The sequence below is a fragment of the Callospermophilus lateralis genome, chromosome 8 (assembly GCF_048772815.1).
Source record: "Callospermophilus lateralis isolate mCalLat2 chromosome 8, mCalLat2.hap1, whole genome shotgun sequence".
Taxonomy (NCBI): domain Eukaryota; kingdom Metazoa; phylum Chordata; class Mammalia; order Rodentia; family Sciuridae; genus Callospermophilus; species Callospermophilus lateralis.
Genome location: NC_135312.1, coordinates 48,042,343 through 48,063,757, shown reverse-complemented (window position 1 = coordinate 48,063,757; position 21,415 = coordinate 48,042,343). Strand labels below are relative to the sequence as shown.

The window sequence follows — 21,415 nt, the reverse complement described above, 5'->3', positions numbered from 1 at the left end:
CAGCTTTATCTGAAAATAGCAAATATACATTTCTTTCTGGCTTCAGTAAGACATGAAGTCATCAAACCCAATTCCTAGATGGGAAGAAGGTGAAGTATAGGAAAGCTGCATTCCAATTCACACTGTAGCTCAGGGCCAAAGCAGTGGGTGTACTGCTTCTCAGTAAGATGTGTGAAAGAGGGAATTCACAAAAGTTTAATATTGGACATTCAAAGTGGCTTAAGAACTCAGAAATTTGGGTACAGTAAAAGAAGTAGAAAGAATATATTGGAGCCTATCTACCTGCTATTCTGGCACTGATTCACCACAAATGGAGGGAAAACACATTTGGTATGGAAATATCTTAGAGCAAATAAGCTGCCTGAACTTAGCTGATCCAAGGCTGCACTGGGCTCTGGTACTTCAAAATCTACTCCATACACAGAGAGCTGAAGCAGAGTCATCATTGGGTGAAGGTGCTGCATCTGTGAAAGCCAGAAGATTAGAGCAAACACAGACACAATATCCTGGCAGGTGCCTACTGGGTGACTTAGAGAGTGCCTGGTAGAGTATGAGTGAAACAGGTGCAGAGTAGACTTCACTGAGGGGTATTCAAGTCAAGGGACCAAGGGGAGGCCGACTCCTTTGTCCTTTGAGACTGGCAACTCATGTGATCAGCCAAAGTGGGTCAATAGTCTGCACAGATGGAGGAGAATATACTTGGGGATGAAGCCCAGGAAATTTTTGCTAATGGACAGCAGTTAGTGGACAACTGACCTCCTGCTCCATGACTGGAATTCTTAGGAGGCTTATAAAAATGAGACTGGCATGAGAGATCAGTTACTATAAAACCCTAGGGTTGGATCCATCAAATCTCTCCCAAGCGGACACCACTCAACAAAGTTCCAAGTCCTTGTTAGACCTAAATCCAACCTGCTGGAACTCGCTTCAGAGAACTCTGCAGAATCTTTACCCTGGTAGTGCATTGAACTGGTCTAAGAGGACAAAACTCCAACGCCAATACTTTCTAATCCATTCTGCTTCATACTATAAGAAGAAAAGCTGAGTTTTATGTCACATAGCTTCAGTGTTGGACCAGTCCAACTGGAAGCTCATTACTAACACAAAAACAGGAAGGGGTTAACAACTCCCAACTCTTGCTCTAACAGTAGATAACTCAAGAAGAATTGGACAGACGCACATAGAAAGTGACCACTCAGTAGTATGCTGTTTTTAAGTCCTTTGGGTATAGACCAAGGAGAGGGATAGGTGGGTCAAATGGTGGTTCCGTTCCTAATTTTCCAAGAAATCTCCATATTGCTTTCCATATTGGCTGCAGCAATTTGCAGTTCCACCAGCAGTGTATGAGCATGCCTTTTCCCCCACATCTTCCCCAACACTTATTGTTGTTTGTATAATAGCTGTCATTCTGACTGGAGTGAGATGAAATTTTAGAGTGGTATTGATTTGCATTTCTCTAAATTTTAGTGATGATTAACATTTTTCATATATTTGTTTGATTGATTGTATATCATCTTCTGATAAGTGTCTGTTCAGGTCCTTGGCCCATTTATTGATTGGGCCATATCAATGTTTTTATAGCCACACAATTCACAATAGCTAAACAGTGGAACCAACCTAAGTGCACTTCAATAGATGAATGGATTAAAAAAATATGGCATATATACACAATGGAATATTACTCAGCAATAAAAAATAATAAATCATGGCATTTGCAGGTAAATTGATTGAGTTATAGAAGATAATGTTAAGTGAAACCAAATGCTGATTGTTTTCTTTTATATAAGGAGGCTGATTCATAGTGGGATAGGAAAAGGGAGCATGGTAGGAATAGACAAACTCTAGATAGGGCAGAGGGGTTGGAGGAAAAGAAGGGGGTATGGGGTTATAAATGATGGTGAAATGTGATGATCATTATTATCCAAAGTACAGGTATGAATACATAAATTGGTGTGAACATACTTTGTATAAAGCCAGAGATATGAAAAATTGTGCTCTATATGTGTAATAAGAATTGTAATGCATTCTGCTGTCATATATAAATTAAAAAAAGCAAAGAAAAGAAAGTGACCACCCAATCTGGTCAACTATTTTGACCACATCATTGAATACAGTTCCTTTACTTTTCATAAGGAATTCTATCTTTTCCCTTAACTAACTATATTTTTTACTATTTTTCAGAACTAATTGACTTGTATTACTCCTGCTCTCACCATTAATGCTGATGTAAACATTAATCTTGTGGATGAAATAGTTGACCTCTGCTGTTCACTTCAAAGCTAGATGTAGTTCATGGTTATTGTTTTCATTTTTGATAATCACTAAACTCTTTCCTGATTTTTAGTGGTAATTAATTTTGAAGAAACTGAGTATTTACTTTAATGTTGTGTGTTGTTTGCAATGGTTTTTACTATTATTTATTTCACCCTATTCTAAGAAGTGATGGGAAACTCTGGGGACACTACGTTTATAGGTTAGAGACTGCTGCTGAACGAAACCCAAACAACAGGCAGCATGCCTTGCCCCTCATACAAATTAATGACACTTCATCTTCAGTTACACTTTAATACAAAGAAGAGAAGAGACAAAAACAAAATTATCAGACCATGTAATTCCCAGCCCATTCAATTTGGGGTAATGATTAATACACTAGACAATATATAAACACCTGTTATCAAACAACTGATCTAGTTCACAGGTACTGCTGTTAAATGCTGACCCCACCATTTCTAAATAGGTGCCAAATAGTATTATAAATGTCAAAGTAGACAATGACATTTAAGAGGGGCCACAAAGAAATTGGAACACTTCAATATCAAGTATAGAGATCCTGCTGCCAAGAAATTCGTATCAACCAAGCAACAGTAAATGTCACTCCATACACAATCTACTCCATTTGAGCCCTGACATTATTCCAACTCAAAGAAGTGAGGAAACAAAAGCCCCAACCCCAAACCAAAGACCCAATGAGGAACAAACAGAGAGGATCTCATGTCCCACCTCATGGCATCTATTCACATATCAAAAACAGAGAGAAGTCCCAGAAAAAAATAAGATAGTTACATACAAAAGGACATATGTAAAAAAGAAGTAAGAGAATCCACCTCAATTGATGCACAAGTTCAAGACCTCTGAAAACACAAGGAACAGACAAACAAATCTCCTCCCCAAATCCACAATCCCCCACCAAAGGATTCCACTGATAGTGAGGTGGACAAAATCCCAGAGAAGAATTACAAAATCTGATTATTAAAATGTTCAATGAATCAAAGAAGATCTAAGGAAGAAATTAAGAGTAAATTACAAGAGATAAAAGACCACTTTCTATGTCTAACATAGAAAATAAGAATATTAAAAGCTTCAGGAGAGAAACAGGAGGCCACATGTAAAGGCAAACCAATAAGGGCTCACTTTTGATTTCTCAGTTCACACCCTAAAATCAAGGAGGGCCTGGAATGAGATATTTCAAGTCCTAAAAGAAAACAACTGCCAGCCAAAGGGTACTAAGCTCAGTTTCATATTCAAGGGGGAAGAAATTAAAGCTTACCTTGAAAAGAATAAACTAAAAGGAAAGAAGGAAAGAAGGAAAAAAGGTAGGAAAGAAAGAAAGAAAGAAAGAAATTCATGAGCACAAAACAACACTACAATGAATACTCAAAGATAAAATGCATGCACACAAAGGAACTAAAAAACAATTCCTAAAACTCCCAAACAGAGGAAATTCAACATAAGAAAACCCCACTCAATTAGAATTGAGACAGAATAACATACAGCAAAAGACCAAAATGGCAAGAAACCATAAATAACTATCCATTCTAAAGCTGAATACTAATGGTCTCAACACTCTAAGTAAAAGACACTGATTAACAGAATGGAACAAAAATCAACAGCCAACTATATGCTGTTTAGAAGAGACTCATAGGAAAAGATATCCACAGGCTGAAGGTAAAAGGATGAAAAAAAAAAAAAATCCATGCATACAGACTCCTAAACAAAGAGGAATAGCTATTCTCATGTCTGACAAAGCAGATTTTAAGCAAAAATTAATCAGAATTAATCCTAATAAAGGGAATGATTCAACAAGAAATATAACAATAATAAACATTTTTTTCCTCAAATTTCAACATACATGATTACATAAAAATATTCTTTATGACAATAAATACCAGATAGATCCTAACACAATAATACTGAGTGGTTTCAACACACCCTTATTACCTGTAGATAGTTCATCAAAACATAAAATCAATAAAAATATCTCCAACCTAAATAGCACTGTAAGTCAATTGTACCTAACTGATGCATGTAGACAAATATTCTACCCCATAACAGCTGGATGTACCTTCCTCTCAGCTCCACGTGAAGCTTTTCTCAAATCATATCCTAGGCCACAATGCAAATCTTAGCAAATACAAGCCAATTTATCTAATCCCATCTATCCAATCAGATCATGATGAAATAAAATTATAAATCAGAAAAAAATAATAAAATCCACAAAAACACTTAGAGATAGGACAATATTCTCTTAAATGAAGAATATGTCAAAGAAGAAATGAAAATGGTAATCAAGAAATCCTTAGAAATGAACAAGAATAGAGATGCAACATCAAAATCTCTGTGGCATGGGGCTGGAGATGTGGCTCAAGTGGTAATGTGCTCGCCTGGCATGCGCGGGGCACTGGGTTCGATCCTCAGCACCACATAAAAATAAAGATGTTGTATCCACCAAAAATTAAAAAATGAATATTTAAAAAAAATTCTCTCTCTCTCTCTCTCTTAAAAAAAAATCTCTGTGACAGTTTTAAAAGCAGTTCTAAGAGAGAAAAAAATATAGCACTGAGTGCTTACCTTAAAAAGTTAGAGAGATCTCAAATAAATAAGCTTATGCTCCATCTCAAGGTCTTAGAAAAAGAAGAACAGATTAAAACAAAACCAGTAGAAGACAGATAATCACTGGACACAATGGCACATGCATGCAATACCAGCAGCATGGGAAGCTAAGACAGGAGAACTGAAAGTTCAAAGCCAGTCTCAGGAACAGCCAGGTGCTAAGCAACTCAGTGAGACCCTGTTTCTAAATAAAATACAAAATAGGGCTGGGGATGTGGCTTAGTGGTCGAGTACCCCTGATTTCAATCCCTGGTTCCAAAAAAAAAAAAAAAAAAAAAATCAGAGAAAAATTCAATGAAATTAAGAATTTAAAAAAATACACAAGATCAATGTAATGACAAATTGTTTTTCTGAAATGATAAATAAAATTGACAATCTTTAGCCAAACTATGCAAAAGAGAGAAAAGACCCAAACCAATAAGATCAGAGATGAAAAGGGAGATATCATCACAGACCCTTCTGAAATTCAGAGAATTATCAGAATTTATTTTGAAAGTTTATACTCCAATGTACTGGAAACCCTGGAAGACAAATTGATGTATTTCTAGACACATATGACCTGCCCCAAATTGAATCAGAAAGATATAGAAAACCAAAACAAATCAATATCAAATAATGAATTGAAACAGAAATTAAGATGTTCTAAAAAAAAAAAAAAAAAGGAAAAGAAAAGAAAAAAAGAGAAAGAAAGCCATCTGGATTCTCAGATGAATTTCACCAGACTTTTACAGAAGAATTTAAACCTGTCTTTCCCAAAATATTACATAAAGTTGAAAGGAATGGAATACTCTCAAATAAAGTCCATGAAGCCATTACAATCCTAATTCACAGCCATGCATCAAGGAAAGAAAACTTTAGACAGTATATTTGATAAGCATAAGGTTCTTAATCTAAAGCATTTAAATATTTAGTGTTTTAATGTTATGCTATCTCCAATAAAATTATGCAAAAATAGCACACAAAAACAAAGCAAACAGAGACATTACTTTGTTAATTAATATCAATGAAAATAGTTTTGAAGGGTTAACACAGGTAGGAGTTCTGTGTTTGGGATTAGGGTCTCTGATGACTTCATGACTGTGGCATGCTTAGTGGCTCCTAGGAAAGTTTCTATGCAAAAACACAGAATGCCTGGATGCTAGGAAAACTTCTGTGCAAAGATACAGAATGTCTAGCTGCTGTAGCAATGCCCTGCATGAGGAGGGGCTGTATTAGATTCTTATCAACCTCAACCTTGATCTCAGTCAGACTGAATGCTCCTAGGAATAAAGAAACTCTCTTGTTACACAACCACAATGTTTCACTGAGCCTAAACCTGTCCACATAACAGTAACTTTACACAATGGACTTTCCTGAGAATTACACAAAGCTCCTAACATTGCACATTGCAACTTAGTATTTAACTGAGGAATAAGGTGCATAATGTTGCTAAGTCTGTAACCTGCCTAGTAATACAATGAACAATATGTACTAATGATGCCAAAGACCTAAAGTAACCTATTGATATAAATAACACTAGCAGCTCAGGAGAGCATATATATATATATATATATATATATATATATATATATATTTTTTTTTTTTTTTGCTTTGCCTCTGTACCTTGCTTCTGTCTATTTTTTGCTTTCCTTAACACAATTTAAACTTGTGCAGTCATTGATTTTTTTTTATTTTCCAGACACATATTCCTTTTAAAATCTTTGTTTCATTTGTGGGACAATTTAAAATGAAATACTGCTCTGATTATTTACCTTGTTTTTAACATATGTAATATGTTTGTTTTTAGAGGATAAATATATTTTTCTATAAATTATTCTATATTTATTATCTTTTTTAACCATTATAAAGTTTTTAGAATTTTTTTTAGAAAATGAAATTAAGTACTTAACTCAAAAATAATTTCTATTGTTATTATCGATTTTTTTAAATTTTTCTGGTATTTTTCTACATGATGTGAATATTTAATATAATAGCATTATAAATCGTATCTTTTCCAATGCTTTTAAATTAGAAAGCATTCCAATGAAATATATAATTTTACACAAGCTTTAATTCTACCAGCAGGAATTCCTTAAGGGTAACCTACTTTCAACTTAAGATTATTTGTGTTCTTTTTTCTTTTCTTTCTTTCTTTCTTTTTTGTTTAGTTTTGTTTTCTTCCTCACTTGCTCCCAATTTCCTCGCTCCATCTTGCTCTATGACTATTCCTTCTGATTCAATCACCAATACCCACTTCCCGATTTTGAACTGTTTGGCTGACTCACATCTCATTTGGAATTCATCATATCACACTGAACAAGAGTTCAAATCTAGTTTTGCATGAAAGAAGCAGCTACACATACAATAATATTTATTGTCAGAAACAAATTGATAGTTTTAAACCAATATACATTCTTTATTGCACATAAGATTCCTGAATCCATGTTCAAAAAAAATAAGAAGAAAAATCATTTTTCAAAGTCATGAAGACTCTAGATTTGACAGAGGCTGAATTCTTATTTTCTGATCATTCTTCTCTGCTCTACTACGTACTATATGCTTTGGTTAGCTGCTTTTTCCAAACCACAGTCACAGAAGAGTAATTCCTAATCATCTTGAGGATCCCAAAGTGACAGACTTAAAAAATTAGTAATAGCAGTGTTATCAATCTTAGATGCCAAATAATGATTGCATTGAGGCATAGCAGCTCTCATTGCTTATGAATAATTGTACCATGTTAAGTGAAGCTACTAACATTAATGAGAAAAGTAACAATGAAAGCCGCAAAAGTTTCACATATGATTTGTGGAAGATTTAAATGAACTGAATGTATTTCAAAAGCAATAGCAACCAAAAGAGGCTATTGTAAAAACAGTACAGAGTGCACTCATATTTGTGTGTTTACCGAATGTGATGTTTATATCCACTAAAATTAAAATAAAAAACTAAAATTAAATTTTGAAATAATGATTTTTGAAGTATAATTTATGATCCCCCAACATACAGATTATTCTTTAACAAAATAATGTGACTTCCAATGTTCCCAGAAGGAACAATTTCCATTTAACAAACATTTTTGGCTATCATAGATTTTGGAAAATTTAATTTGCACAACTTAATGACTATTTAACCAATTTACATCAATGTAATTATCTCTTTAACTTCTTCCAACTATTGTTTGGTTTCAACATTAGGAAAGAAAGAATACTTAAGAATCTTTAATGAAAATACACTACGTTATTCATAAATCACTTCTCCTTTAATGTCAGGCAAGAGATTAAGAATTTCAAAGAAAACTTAAATGGATATAAAAGTAAATAAAACATAATCTGGGTATCTGTGGCTCAGTGGATAAGTGTCCCTGGGTTTAATCCCTTGTCCAAATAAATAAATAAATAAATAAATAAATGCAGTAAAATAAAAAAGAACTAGTTAAAATTACTGAAAGAGGGAAATGCTAAAAAGTCACCCCCCCACCCACCCACCCCCCCCCCCACACACACAAAATAGATCAATATCTTTAAAGAAAATTCTGTGCGCTTTAATGTTTAAGTTAATTATCTTTCATTCCTGAATTCATAAGTGAAATATGACATTTTCAAGTTATGGAAATTTTGTTAGACTTTTAAAGGATTTTTAATAAATCAAGTCCTTTGACTGTATCTCCAGACACTCATGAGGTTCGAATATTTCTATAAATGATGTTAAATTATTTAATTTTGATATCTATATTTGCATGGCTGAATAGTAAGTAAGTGTATTGATTTAAAGTCTTTAAAACCAGTTTTTAATTACAAATTTACAGTTTATTATAAAATTTTATTTTCCCATTTTTAGCATAACAATAAGTTAATTGAAATTTGTAGGACATTTTAAGGTTATGATTCTCTCATGAATTATATTCAAATATTTTTAAATTCAAACTCTTCTTATAAATTAAAAACTATATATATAATTTTGATATTTCCTATTCCCCAATATTCTTTGTATATTTGATTGTGGAGTTTTTAGAAAAATCTTTTAAAATTTATTTTTATCTTTAAAATTGATATGTGGGCCACACATAAAGTAGTAATTGTTTCAATAAAATATGTATTTCATGAAATTGGTTATGCTTTTGAGAGGACATAAAACCATAGGTAAAGTGTCAATTAGGGCAGAAAAGTTTTTGCTAAAAGGATAAAGTATTTTTTAAATATTAACTTTAAAAATTAAAAAAGAAAATCAAATAATTTATATAGGAAAATTCATATTTTCCCTCATGTAATTTACCCTGCTACTTGGCAGAAGTAAAATAGTTTTTTAGTTGTAGGTGGACACAATACGTTTATTTTACTTATCTTTACTTGGTGCTGAGGATTGAATCCAAGGCCTCACACATGTGAGATGAGCACTCTACCACTAAGTCACAGCCTCAGCCCCAAGCTCATTTTTATGTCATTTTAAAAGATATTGATTAAGCAAAACCATTATTACATTTATCAAATAATGAAGAACTCACTGGATTATTTGTACCTCAAGATCTTAATTGAATTTTTGAGATGAAACTTGTACTTAATTTAGATTATGTTAGGATAATTAATTTCCTCACAAAGCGTCATATTCTTTAATTGTTTCCCAAATGTTAGATGATTGATATATTTAGTAAAGAACTAACAAGGTTTTTATAATTCATTCTATTAATCCTATTTCTAACAGTGCAATGCCTATCATAAAATAATTCTCATAAACACTCAAATTGATTAAAAGTAAAAGTGAATATCTACAATAATTTTATAAAACATAAATATACATTAGTAGCCATTTCATTAATTATTTGTACAAATCAATTGATTTTTAATCAAAATTGAAAACATTATGCATATCACCAGAAGAATTGATATTGCTTTATCATAATTCTTATACTTGGTAATTGTTCATTTACCAATTCATATGTCCTCAAAATTATCCACATTTTGAGAATGAGTCAAAAATTAACAGCAACAGAAAGTTATATGGCAAGAAAAGACATTCAAATATTGCCCAAAGGATTCCCCTTCACCCTTGTCATTGTTCACTGTTGCTTAAGTTCCAGGTCTAAGCAAGTTAGTTGTTAATTAGTAGAGTGTTCCAACAGAGATGGAAAGAATTTCTTCCTGAGAGATAAAATAATTTCAAACATTTTGACCTTGTTGGACATAATCAGTTTTATATTTTACCTAAAATCTTACCTTATTATCTGTACTAACTTGCATAAATATCATAGCTTTGCAATTTTTATTTGAATTAGTCACATTGATTCCCTGATTATTCATTTAATAAATCTTTGGTCCACAGGGATTTTATTTACCTGAAACTATACTTTAAAAATTGTTTCCTTCTGGGCCTACTGGTACAAGCTTGTAATCTCAGTGGCGGGGAGGCTGAGGCAGGAGGATCATGAATTCAATGCCAGTCTCAGCAAATGTGAGGCGGTAAGCAACTCAGTGAGACTCTGTCTCTAACTGAAATACAAACTAGGGATGGGGATGTGGCTCAGTGGCAAATGCCCTTGAAAGTTCAATCCCCAGAACCAAAAAAAAAAAATGTTTCAGTGTATCCTAATATTTATTTAAAGCAATGCCACCCAATATATCAGTCATGCTTGTCTGTATTTATTCTGATGTGTTCACCAGATAGTGGTTTGTCACTTGTAGGGGTTCTGGATTTGGAATTCGGGTCTCTGATAAACTTCATGATTGTGACATGCCAGGAAATTTCTGTGCAAAGGCACAGAATGCCTGGCTGCTGGGAAACTTCTGTGGAAACACACAGGATGCCTGGCTGCTGTAGCAATGCCCTTCACAAGGAAGCTCTGTATTAGAGTCTTATTAGCTTTGACTTTCATCTCAGGCACATAGCTCCTGGGAATATAGGAACTCTCTTGTTAGAAAAACACAATGTTTCACTGAACCTAAATCTCACCACATAATGGTAACTTTATACAAGGGAATTTCTGGAGAGCTTTACAAAGCTCCTAACATCCTTTACTGTAACTTTAGAATGTAACTGCAGAATAAGCAACCTTACTGATACTCTAAACAATAATGTAGTTATAGTACTAATGACCTAATGCAACCTATTGGTATAAATAAACATGGCCGCTTGCACAACAAACCACTTTCATTCCTGCCTCTGAATCTTGTCTCTGTCTCCTTTTAGTTTCCTTACAGTCACTATCACAAATTTTAGTTCTATACATATAGATATTAGATATATAATATGTAGTATATTAGATATATATTATATATAATATTACATATTATATTTATATTGTATAAATAGAAAAATAAATATTGTATTATATAAAAAATTAGTACTTCATTTTTAATAATTGTTCCTTTTTTATTTGAGTTGAAGTTTTATTTCCATGTATTCAAACTGCAGAAAAAATTTTCCTGAATATCCCAGTTTAATTAATGTCCTCCTTCTCGAATATGTAACATTTTTTCCTCATGTATTTTATCTTTAAATATGTGTATTTAAAATGTAAATTCTTGTAAGCCCATTATAAACAAAACAATTAACCTTTTTGGTTCTTTTTGAAAGCTAAAGGGAAACCAGATATGACTTCATTCTGATACTTTAGGGACATATGATATATTTCTGAATGTATTACTCTTTTCTATCTAAATGAACATGTTGTAAAAAAAAAATATTTTTCAAATAGTCCACACCTCTTAGATTTCTTTTGTGTGTGTGTGTGTGTGTGTGCGCGCATGTGAATGTAAAACTATTTCTTCTGAAATAGAATGCAGCATTATGTTGGCAAGATTAACAAAGATTTATTGGACATTATCCTCATAATCACTGATTTAGTTTCTTTCAGGTAAATGTCTATGCCTATAAATTTCATTGATAAGATACAAACACTTCAAAAAATATAGGTAATAATGCGCCATTATTATCAGAAATAAATATTTATATGTCTTTAGTTTAAGTGTCTCCAGTAGATGGAAATTAAATTGAATAAAAGCCAAAAAATAATTATTCATTTTCTAAATTAAATATGGCATCTTCCATCAGACTGACTAATCCATCAACCAAAAAGATTGACAGCTAAAACACCCAATATAATTTTAATTTCTTTCACTAATCTTTTTAAAACTAGAACACAAAACAGATTAATTATATTATTTTTTAAATTAACCCAAAAGTAAAAGTGGGTAAAATTAGCCCATAATACTTGATTTATAAAGTCAATATTTGATTTGGGCCCTTGAAATTTAAAAATTAAGGATTTATTCTAGACATGATAAAGTGAATAATTTGCATTAGAAAAGCTTGAATTCCAGACCAGATCAATGAAAGCATAGAATGAAGCTTAAAGATAAATTAAAGGATAAACATGTCAAACAAATAAAATTTAGTAGAATAAAAATTTCATTTCAATTAAGGAAAATATTTTTTGAACAATACAGATTACTAGCAACTTCCTATCAGTTGGAAGAGAGAAGAAATATTTTAGGATTAGTATCTGCGTTACTCAGAATTCTATTGATATTTAAGTAAAAATTTAGCTGAGGATTTTTTTTAAGTTTATTTTTTCCTATTAAAGTCAGAAAACAATTTGAATCAAAATATATAAATAAAGACTAAATTTGATTGAATAGTACTCTATTGAATTTTCAAGTATACAGCAACACTGAATCAAGTCAAAATTCTTTCATGATTTCAATCATAAAAATCAGTGTTTAGAAAATTCATATAAGAAATTACCTACAAAATTTCTGAATATCATATTAAAATTTAATATTCTAACAATCACATTATATTAAATATTTATTAATATTTAATTTTCTATACTCCATTTTAAGTAAATTTCACTTTATAAACATATTGCCTTTAAAAAATAATTAGGAAGAAATTATTTTCCAAATTACTATAAATGATAATTATACTAATAAAAAGAAAAAATTATACTTAATAAGCACATTATTGTATTATGACATGGGAAAAACTAACCAGACATGGGAAAATAATTGACACTAAACAGAATTAAAAATTAATGTGTGGCAGTTGCTGTGTGTCGTGTACACCTGTAATCCCAGTGACTCCAGAGACTAAGACAAGAGAATCAGGAGTTGAAACCCAGCTTCAGCTAAAGTGAAGCTCTAAGCAACCCAGTGAGATCTTATTATCTTGTCTCTAAAAAAATACAAAATAGGGTTAGGGATGTGGCTCAGTGGTAGAGTGCCCCTAAGTTCAATCCCGGTACCAAAAAAATAAAAATTAAAAAATATAATAATAATAATGTATTTATTGTACAAAGAAATAATTCATGTAAAATAAAACAAATCTTATTTAATATTCTTTCATTTGGATTAATATACTTCAGTAAATAAGTTTATTGTTGGTAATATATGTGATTCTATATGTTTTAATTATCTGGTGTGCATAGAGGTCTACTTTCTACCAACTTTCCTTTTAATTACATCTTTATTTTTCATCAATATTTTATCATGTTCATCACAAATATATATATTTTAAAATAGATTTATAACAACAGAAATTATTTTTATTTTCTTTTTGAATGTTAATTCATATGGAATTATTTTGTCAATTTCCGTTTCAGATTGTTCATTGTCAATATACAAAAGTGCACTTGATTTTTACACGTTGACCTTGTACCGTATAATTTAATGAATTTGCTTGTTTGCTCTACTATGTGTAGGGTGTGTGTATATGTGTGTATGTGCATTGTTTGTAATTACATTATGTCATGTGTAAAGATAGTATTACTTCTTCTTTTCCATTTTTTATAAAACATCAGAATTTTATTGCTTGAAGATTGCAGAATATGAAATCATAAGAATGTCAAAATGAAAATTACTGGGCTTCAAACATATAATACATTATCAGATGCAGTGAACTATTAATTAATCTGAACTCTGCATCAAAAAGAAAATGGTATATAAAAATATCTACGTTGTTTACTTCAGAAATATATACACTCAAAATAAATGTATAAGTTACAGTACAAATTGGAAAATCCAACACTAATTAACTTATTAATTCTCCAAACTAAAGTACCTTCTATAGTCAACTTTTTAATAAGTAATTCCATCTCATCCAAAATTACTTCATGGATATGGACATCCAGAAAGTTACTTGAAGTAACTTCAGCTTTAAAAATTAATAACTTTTCCTTACATGGGGGAAGTGTATTTTAAAAGTATATAACAATATTTCCCTTTTTCTTAAACTACAGAATATGATTAAGAAACTTAATACTTATAAACTTTATTTATTAAACTTTCCAATTAAAATTGTAATCCTGGAAGCTAGAATCTGTTTTGGGGCTTGGGGAATATAAAAAATTAAATGATTTGGCAACTGACATAGGAATTTAATTACTTCATATTATTTTAAGTAGCTTTTCCTTTCTGTTGAAAAATGTGCAATTTTTTTAATATGCTGGATTCCTATAATAGTTACTACCATACATTATTTATTGGAGCCAAATTAAAGCTTCTCCCCTACAATGAGCAGGTTGAAACCATTTGTTTTGTATAGAGCTGATCAGTTATCACACTTTCTTAAACAAAATCAATTTTTGAAGCTATCAATTATGATGGAGACAATGATGCTATTTCAAAAGGTAACAATGGGATTCTCTAGGCTATCCAGTCAAGAAAATGTAAATGTAGTGCTAAAAAACAAACAATAAGTAAATTACATGTTAAATTTTTTTAAAAGCCCTCTTTCATAGCAAGCATGCCCATTAGCATTCATTTCTTTTCCCTAGCAATGTTTGGATACTCATGAACCACAGTTAAACCAATGGAACTAAGCAATTGTTTCACAAGTCCCACCTATATACTTGAACAATATAAACATGAATGTACCAATTGTAGTGAAACAGTTAAGAATTATAACAGTCTCCAAATAGGGGTAATCTTTGAAATATAATAGTGTAACTCAAGATAAATTATGTCATAATAAAACTAGATTTTACCTCTATGCAAAACAAAAATAAAATACATAACTCATCAAATTTATACAACTACTATTGAACATACTCCTTCATTTTAAATGGCTTCTTTTGAAGTTTCTCTAAATAAGTATATTTATCTGAGCATAGTTTATCGCCTGTGTATATACTTATTTTAAAAGAAAAAAATTCACATACTACTTAATAAAACCCTAATTTCACCAACCTGATTCAATTTATTTTGCACCACACTAAACCCCATCTCAATTTAAAATTTCCAAATTTAATTTGGTTGAAAGGGTAGAGGAAATTTAAGAGCTCCTATATAAATTCCACTATTTTTATAAACTTGAAGGTTTTTTTTCTTTTTTTTTTTTTTTAGATAGATAAAGAGAGAGAGAGAGAGAGAGAGAGAGAGAGAGAGAGAGAGAGAGAGAGAGAGAGAGAGAGATTTTTTTTAGTTTTTTCGGCAGACACAACATCTTTGTCTGTGGTGCTGAGGATCGAACCCGGGCCACACGCATGCCAGGCGAGCGCGCTACTGCTTGAGCCACATCCCCAGTTCCCTGAAGTTTTCTGTAACACTACTTATTGATCAAATAAAGGGCTCACTGCTATCTAAAATTTAAGATTCAGAATATTAATTGTGAATTTTTAATGGTGTTTCTATTTCATTTTCTTTCCTTGTCTAATTTCTTTGGCTAAAACTTCTAATACAATGTTGGATCTCAGTGGTGAAAGTGTGAATACTTGTGCTGCTTATGATTTTGTAGACATTTTCAGAAATTCATCTTTTGTTAATTGTGGGGTTTTAGTAAATTCCCATATCAGATAAAGGAAGTTCTTTTGTATACCTAGACACTGAGCATTTTTATCAGAGTATATTGAGCCAGTATAGTACATGCCTGTAATACCAACTAATAGGGAGTCTGAGGTAGAGGATCACGATTTATAACCAGCCTCAGCAACTTAATAAGATTCTTAGAAACTTAGCAAGATCCTATCTCAAACTACAAAAAGAGAAGGACTGGAGAATTCATTGGGAGAATGCCTGGATTCAATTTCCAGTACCCTTCTCTCCAAATCAAATTGATGAAGTATATTAAATCCTGCCAGATGCCTTTTCTACATATCTTAGATTAAGAAATGGTTCCCCTACACCCATTTGGTTATTTTATGTTGAAACAGCCTTGAAATTATTGGGTCAATTCCAGTTGATCATGTTTTATGAGTTTTTAAAATGTGCCATATTCTTCTCTTTTAACTTCTTGTAATGTTTGCTTCACATATTTTGGGGTTCTATTGTTTAGTAGATTTTTTATAGTGATATATCATCTTGATTTATTGATCATTTTTTCAAGAAGTGAATTCTTATTTGGCTCTTCCAAAAATTTCTTGAAATGCCCAGGCCAAATAAGAAAAGAGAAAAACAAATATGTTCCATCTTAGTAAATTCACTGTAAGAAGTGCCATGAGGAAAGCAGACTTGGCTGAGGCAACACATAGTGGCCATTCCCTGCACTGACCATTCATTCAATATCTAAGGAAATTAAAATACACAATGCTGATTTTTGGAGTATAAGGTCCTTGTTGTTCAAGCTGGCATAAGTAAGTTATCCTAGGAATGTGGGACATTAAAAGATTCTTTTTAAAAATTGATAATTCCTTTGATAATGCAAGTGTTTAAGTAGACCTCAGGGTTCCAAAAGAGGTAAATCCTATAATTCTTATCAGTACAATGGTTCTTTCCATGGAGGGAGTGATTACTGGAACCTCCTACTCTGCCATCATCTGTCTGATCTTTTCCAGTGTTTATGTAATACTTACACTAATATATGATCGTGGACTAGATAACTGTGAACTTAGATTTCTAGAGAAAATGAATTGATTTTTAAAATAAATAAGCATATTTCTATGTTAGCAATATATAAATATGGAAAGACAATAAAAAATCACCAGAAGTTGTTAAGAAGCATTTGGTTAATTTTCCTACATAAGAGAAAACATTTCCAAAATGATTATTTCAAGGCAAAAGTGATCTAAAATACTACAGTTACAGTCTTAAAAAGAGTTTTACCTTTATGAAAACTGAGTGGTTATCTTCTTGTCTTTTTTTGGATTTTTTTTCCCCATATGTCCAAATGTTCAAATCTGTTACTGTTACTTTTGAAAAGAATTTTCCCATTTTAAAAACCATACTTAAAAACAAAATTTATTTCATTAATGTATTGACATTGAAACTCTTGACCTCATTTTTTATTTGCTTGTTTGATAACTTCCCTGTGTTTAATATTCATTTTTTTCTAGGAAATTGCATACATATTTCAATTATTAGGATATTTTATTTTTTGTTAATAGGTGACTGTAAATTATAAAAAATGGAGTTGAGATTGGGAACATTAGGCATACACACATATTTTTCCTTCAAGCCTATAGATATTTCAAAACTGTAACTTTATCTGGTGTTGGAAGTGGTTATAAAAAAAAAAAAAGTTTAGATTTTCTCCTCTTTTAGTCAGTTTACATTTTTATTATCACTTTTCTGTGGAAGCAAGAAAATGTCTTTATCATTAACCATTCATACTATGCTAAGAATATATTTCCATGTTATTTCCATGTTGATTTTTTTTTTATACCAGAGATTGAACTCACAGGCATGTGACCACTAAGCCACATTCCCAGCCATATTTTGTATTTTGTTTAGAGACAGGGTCTTGCTGAGTTGCCTGCACCTCACTATTGCTGAGGCTGGCTTTGAACCCCAATCCTCTTGTCTTAGCCTCTCAAGCCACTGGAATTACAGGCATGTCCACATTGAATTTTTAAAAATTATTTTTCCTTATAACAAGATATATTCTGTTGATGTGAATTTAGTTCTTTCCTTAGAGTTTCCCATGATAGGAAATATTTCTCCATTTACCTTAAGATAGATTTTTTGTTCTATTTATTTAGGTTCTTGACTCTAAAGAAAAATATATGTAATGTTAATTTGTCTCTTTCATTCTTACATAGATTTTGTTTTTATTTTTGTTGTTTAAGTTTTACATTGTCTCTGTATTCCTTATGACTATCTCAAGTCTTTCTTCTCTCTCTGTTATTTAGTTTCTAACCAGAAGTATGTTGGCCCTAATTGTTTACATTTATTAGATGTTATGTGCTTTTTTTTAACAATTTAAATACATTTCTTAGTTATATAACTTTTTTACATTAAAGCATTGTATTTATCAAGTGTACTATTATCTAATGTCTTTAATATTTCCATTTTTTTCTGAAATGTAAAGCGAATATAAAACATTTCCATCAATTTTTTTTTAATATTTGATTTTCTCTTAATCAAATATCTCTTTCCTATGTATGATTATTAACATTGTGAGCAACCTTTGCTAAGCTATATATAGTGGCCAGTTTTTAGTCAAACACTGGTGTAGATGGTTCTATGAAAGAATTTTTTAGATATGATTTATGTTTAAATTAGTAAGCATGGAATAAAACAGATTGCCTTCTATAATTTATCTCACTTGATCAACTGAATTTGTTAAGAGAAAAACCTTAAGATCCCTGAGGCAGAATAGATTTTGCTTGAGAATTAGCTCTGGATTCTAAATGGCAACCTCAATTCCCCCCACCCACCCCCACCCCTCAGGGTTCTAACATGTCAGTGAGCTCTGGAGATTTATGAACTGCCAGCTCCACAGTTGTGTGAGCTAATTTTTTAAAAAATGATCACTGTTTCTCTGCATGTGTATATCCCAAACACATAGTATTCAATAAAATATAATATACACAACACATAAACACACACACACACACACACACACACACACACACCCTATTCATTCTTCTTCAACTGAGAAATCTAACTATATACATGCCATGTTCCTTTCACCTCTCCCTTTTATAACCTTCTTCCTTTACTCTTCATGTCCACAGGTCTTGCTTCCAATAGTACAGATTATTGTCCTACATGGAAATGTACTAAGATATGCCTGGATTTGATTGTATTTTATTAAGAATGGAAATAAGAAATTCAATAATCCAATTTGGCCCTTAAAAAATTATCATATTGTAAAATGTATGAGGCATAAGTATATTTAAATGGGATATAAAAATATTGTAAGATCTATTAATAGCTACCATTAAAACTAGGAAACAATAAGTATTTTTTCACCTATTAAATATAGATTTGAATTTTTAAATTCTGAAATAGTAGGGTTTTTACATATTTTAGGGTCCTTATTTGGTAATATAATTCCATTGTTATCAGACACTTTTTCTGTGATTCTTGACCTCTCCAATTTATTGAAACTGCTTTTATGATCCAACATATAATTTATCTTGGAGAACATTAGACATATTGTCTAATTGAAAAAAAATGGGGTTTTGCAAATACCAAGCAAATTATGGAATTGGTAGTATAATTTATATATAATAGATGTTCCCACATGTTTGTCTAAGTGTTCTTTTAACTGTTAAATGATAAAACCTACAAATATAATTTTCTAATGGACTATTTCTCTCTTTAAATTGGTAAATTGAAATTGGTTTAAATTGAGAAATTTATTTTGCTCCATATATTGTCATGATTGTAAGGTCAGGCACCAGTGACCAAAAGGAGGCAGATTAAAAGCTGCTGAATGAGGCTTTATTGAGATTCGATCTCAGCCGAGACCCTCTGGTCCAACAGACCAGGTCTAGAGAATCACGAGGGGCTCAGCCAGACTGGAATTTTTATTGGGCTTAGGGCAGTAAGGGAGGGCTTGGGACAGGAAAAGGAGGTTTTTTGACTCCCTTATCCTACTGATGTTGGTCAGGGGAGCTTGCTGAGACCTGGGATTGGTCAGGAGAACTCGCTGATTGACAGGTGGTTCTATTGGCTCCTGATTGTTGGTTCATTTGTGTGGGCAGGTTGCTTGGTACTGTTCCTTAATCACCTCAGGCTGACCTAACAGTGATCTTATTATACTAACCTATATAGAAATATTAGGTCTCTTAATGAATTGTTCTTCTATAATTTTATTAAATGTTCCTATCAATGTCTTCATACCTTAAAGACTATTTAATATGATATATACATATATATATATATATTATATTATATATAAGACTATTTAATGATATATATATATATCATATGCAACTCCTAATCGCATATATATATATATATATATATATATATCACGCCTTCCTTTTTATATTATTCTTTGAATGGTTTGAGGAGTATATACGTGTATTTTTGTTTGGTTTTTCTGGTGCTGAGGATTGGACCCAGGGCCTCCCACATGCAATGCAAGACTTCTACCACTGAGCTTTTTCTCTAGCACTATGTTTATTTTTTAAATATATCATGCTTCTTGCAGGCATAATGTAGTAGAAATTTGATTTTTTTCTTCAGTTCTGATAATGCCTATATTAGATTTATGAACATTTTTCTTTTACTGTTAAATAGCCTTTGCTGGCATCATATCAATATTGGCACTAGATTTGCCATTTTAGGTCAGGAGCCATTTTATCTAGAGGCTCTAAAGTTTCAATTCTGAGGCAATACTGCTTAATTTCCTGTAAGAATATGTGCCTGCTAAATGATCAACCACTCCCCAGCTTAAACTCCTAAGCAATTTATGATCAACCAGTTTATGATGCAACTCCTAAGCAGCTATGAAATTCCTCTTGCAGGCTATGAAGATGCTCTGTGTGTGCCGACAAGCTACTGCTCTCCTAAAAGGGACAGCTTTGTTGGTTTACCTCCTGTTAATGACAATAATATTTTGCATGGGATGCCTGAGTATGGCATGGTCTTTGAACTTTGAATGGACACTGTAAGTGTCCTTTTAGCCTTGAGGTATAGTTTAGTTACAAAATATTCACTATTACTAGGATTAGTTCCAAGAACTTTTAAAAATGTATGCAAAATATTTTCACCACCCCACCCATGTCACTACACAAAAACTGGAAACCAATTAATTGCTTTCTGTCAGCTTAATTTTGCCATCTATAGAATTCATTGGAAATGGAAGTACATAGTGTAAGTGAAATCCTACAATATGGAGTGTTTTGTATGAGCTTTCTTTTACTAAAAACTGTGCTTTTAATATTGACCAATGATATGTTTACACATAGCATACATAGTTTATTTTTTTAACTTTTGACTAATATTTTATGGACATGTAAAATTATCACTCAAAACTCTAGTTAATATACTCTCATTGTTTCTAAAATGGCCATTTTATGACTAAATTTTTTTGGAATATTTACAAATGTTTATATCTACACATTTCTATCACCTTGGGGAAAATACCTAGGACTGATATATTGAGACTAGCTCATTGACAGATACACATAAAATAAACCTTACAAGAAACTTCCAAAATGCTTTCCAAAGAGGCTGTAGTTGTTTTTTTTGTTGTTGTTTGTTTGTTTTTTTTATATATTTTCCTGTTGCCAGCTATGAGTGGGCATTATTTGCTCTACATTCTTGCCATATGATATTTTCAACATTTTTAATTTCATCCACTCTACTTTAAATGATATAGGGGCACCTCATCATGACTTACTTTCCATTTCAGTGTATCTTGAAATATACTGACAGAATATTTG

At 31.6% G+C, this 21,415-nt stretch overlaps 1 pseudogene; it reads right to left on the bottom strand.

Moving 5' to 3' along the window:
• Positions 1-21,415, bottom strand: part of LOC143405645 (sterol O-acyltransferase 1 pseudogene) — a 45,665-nt pseudogene that overhangs the window by 2,769 nt on the left and 21,481 nt on the right.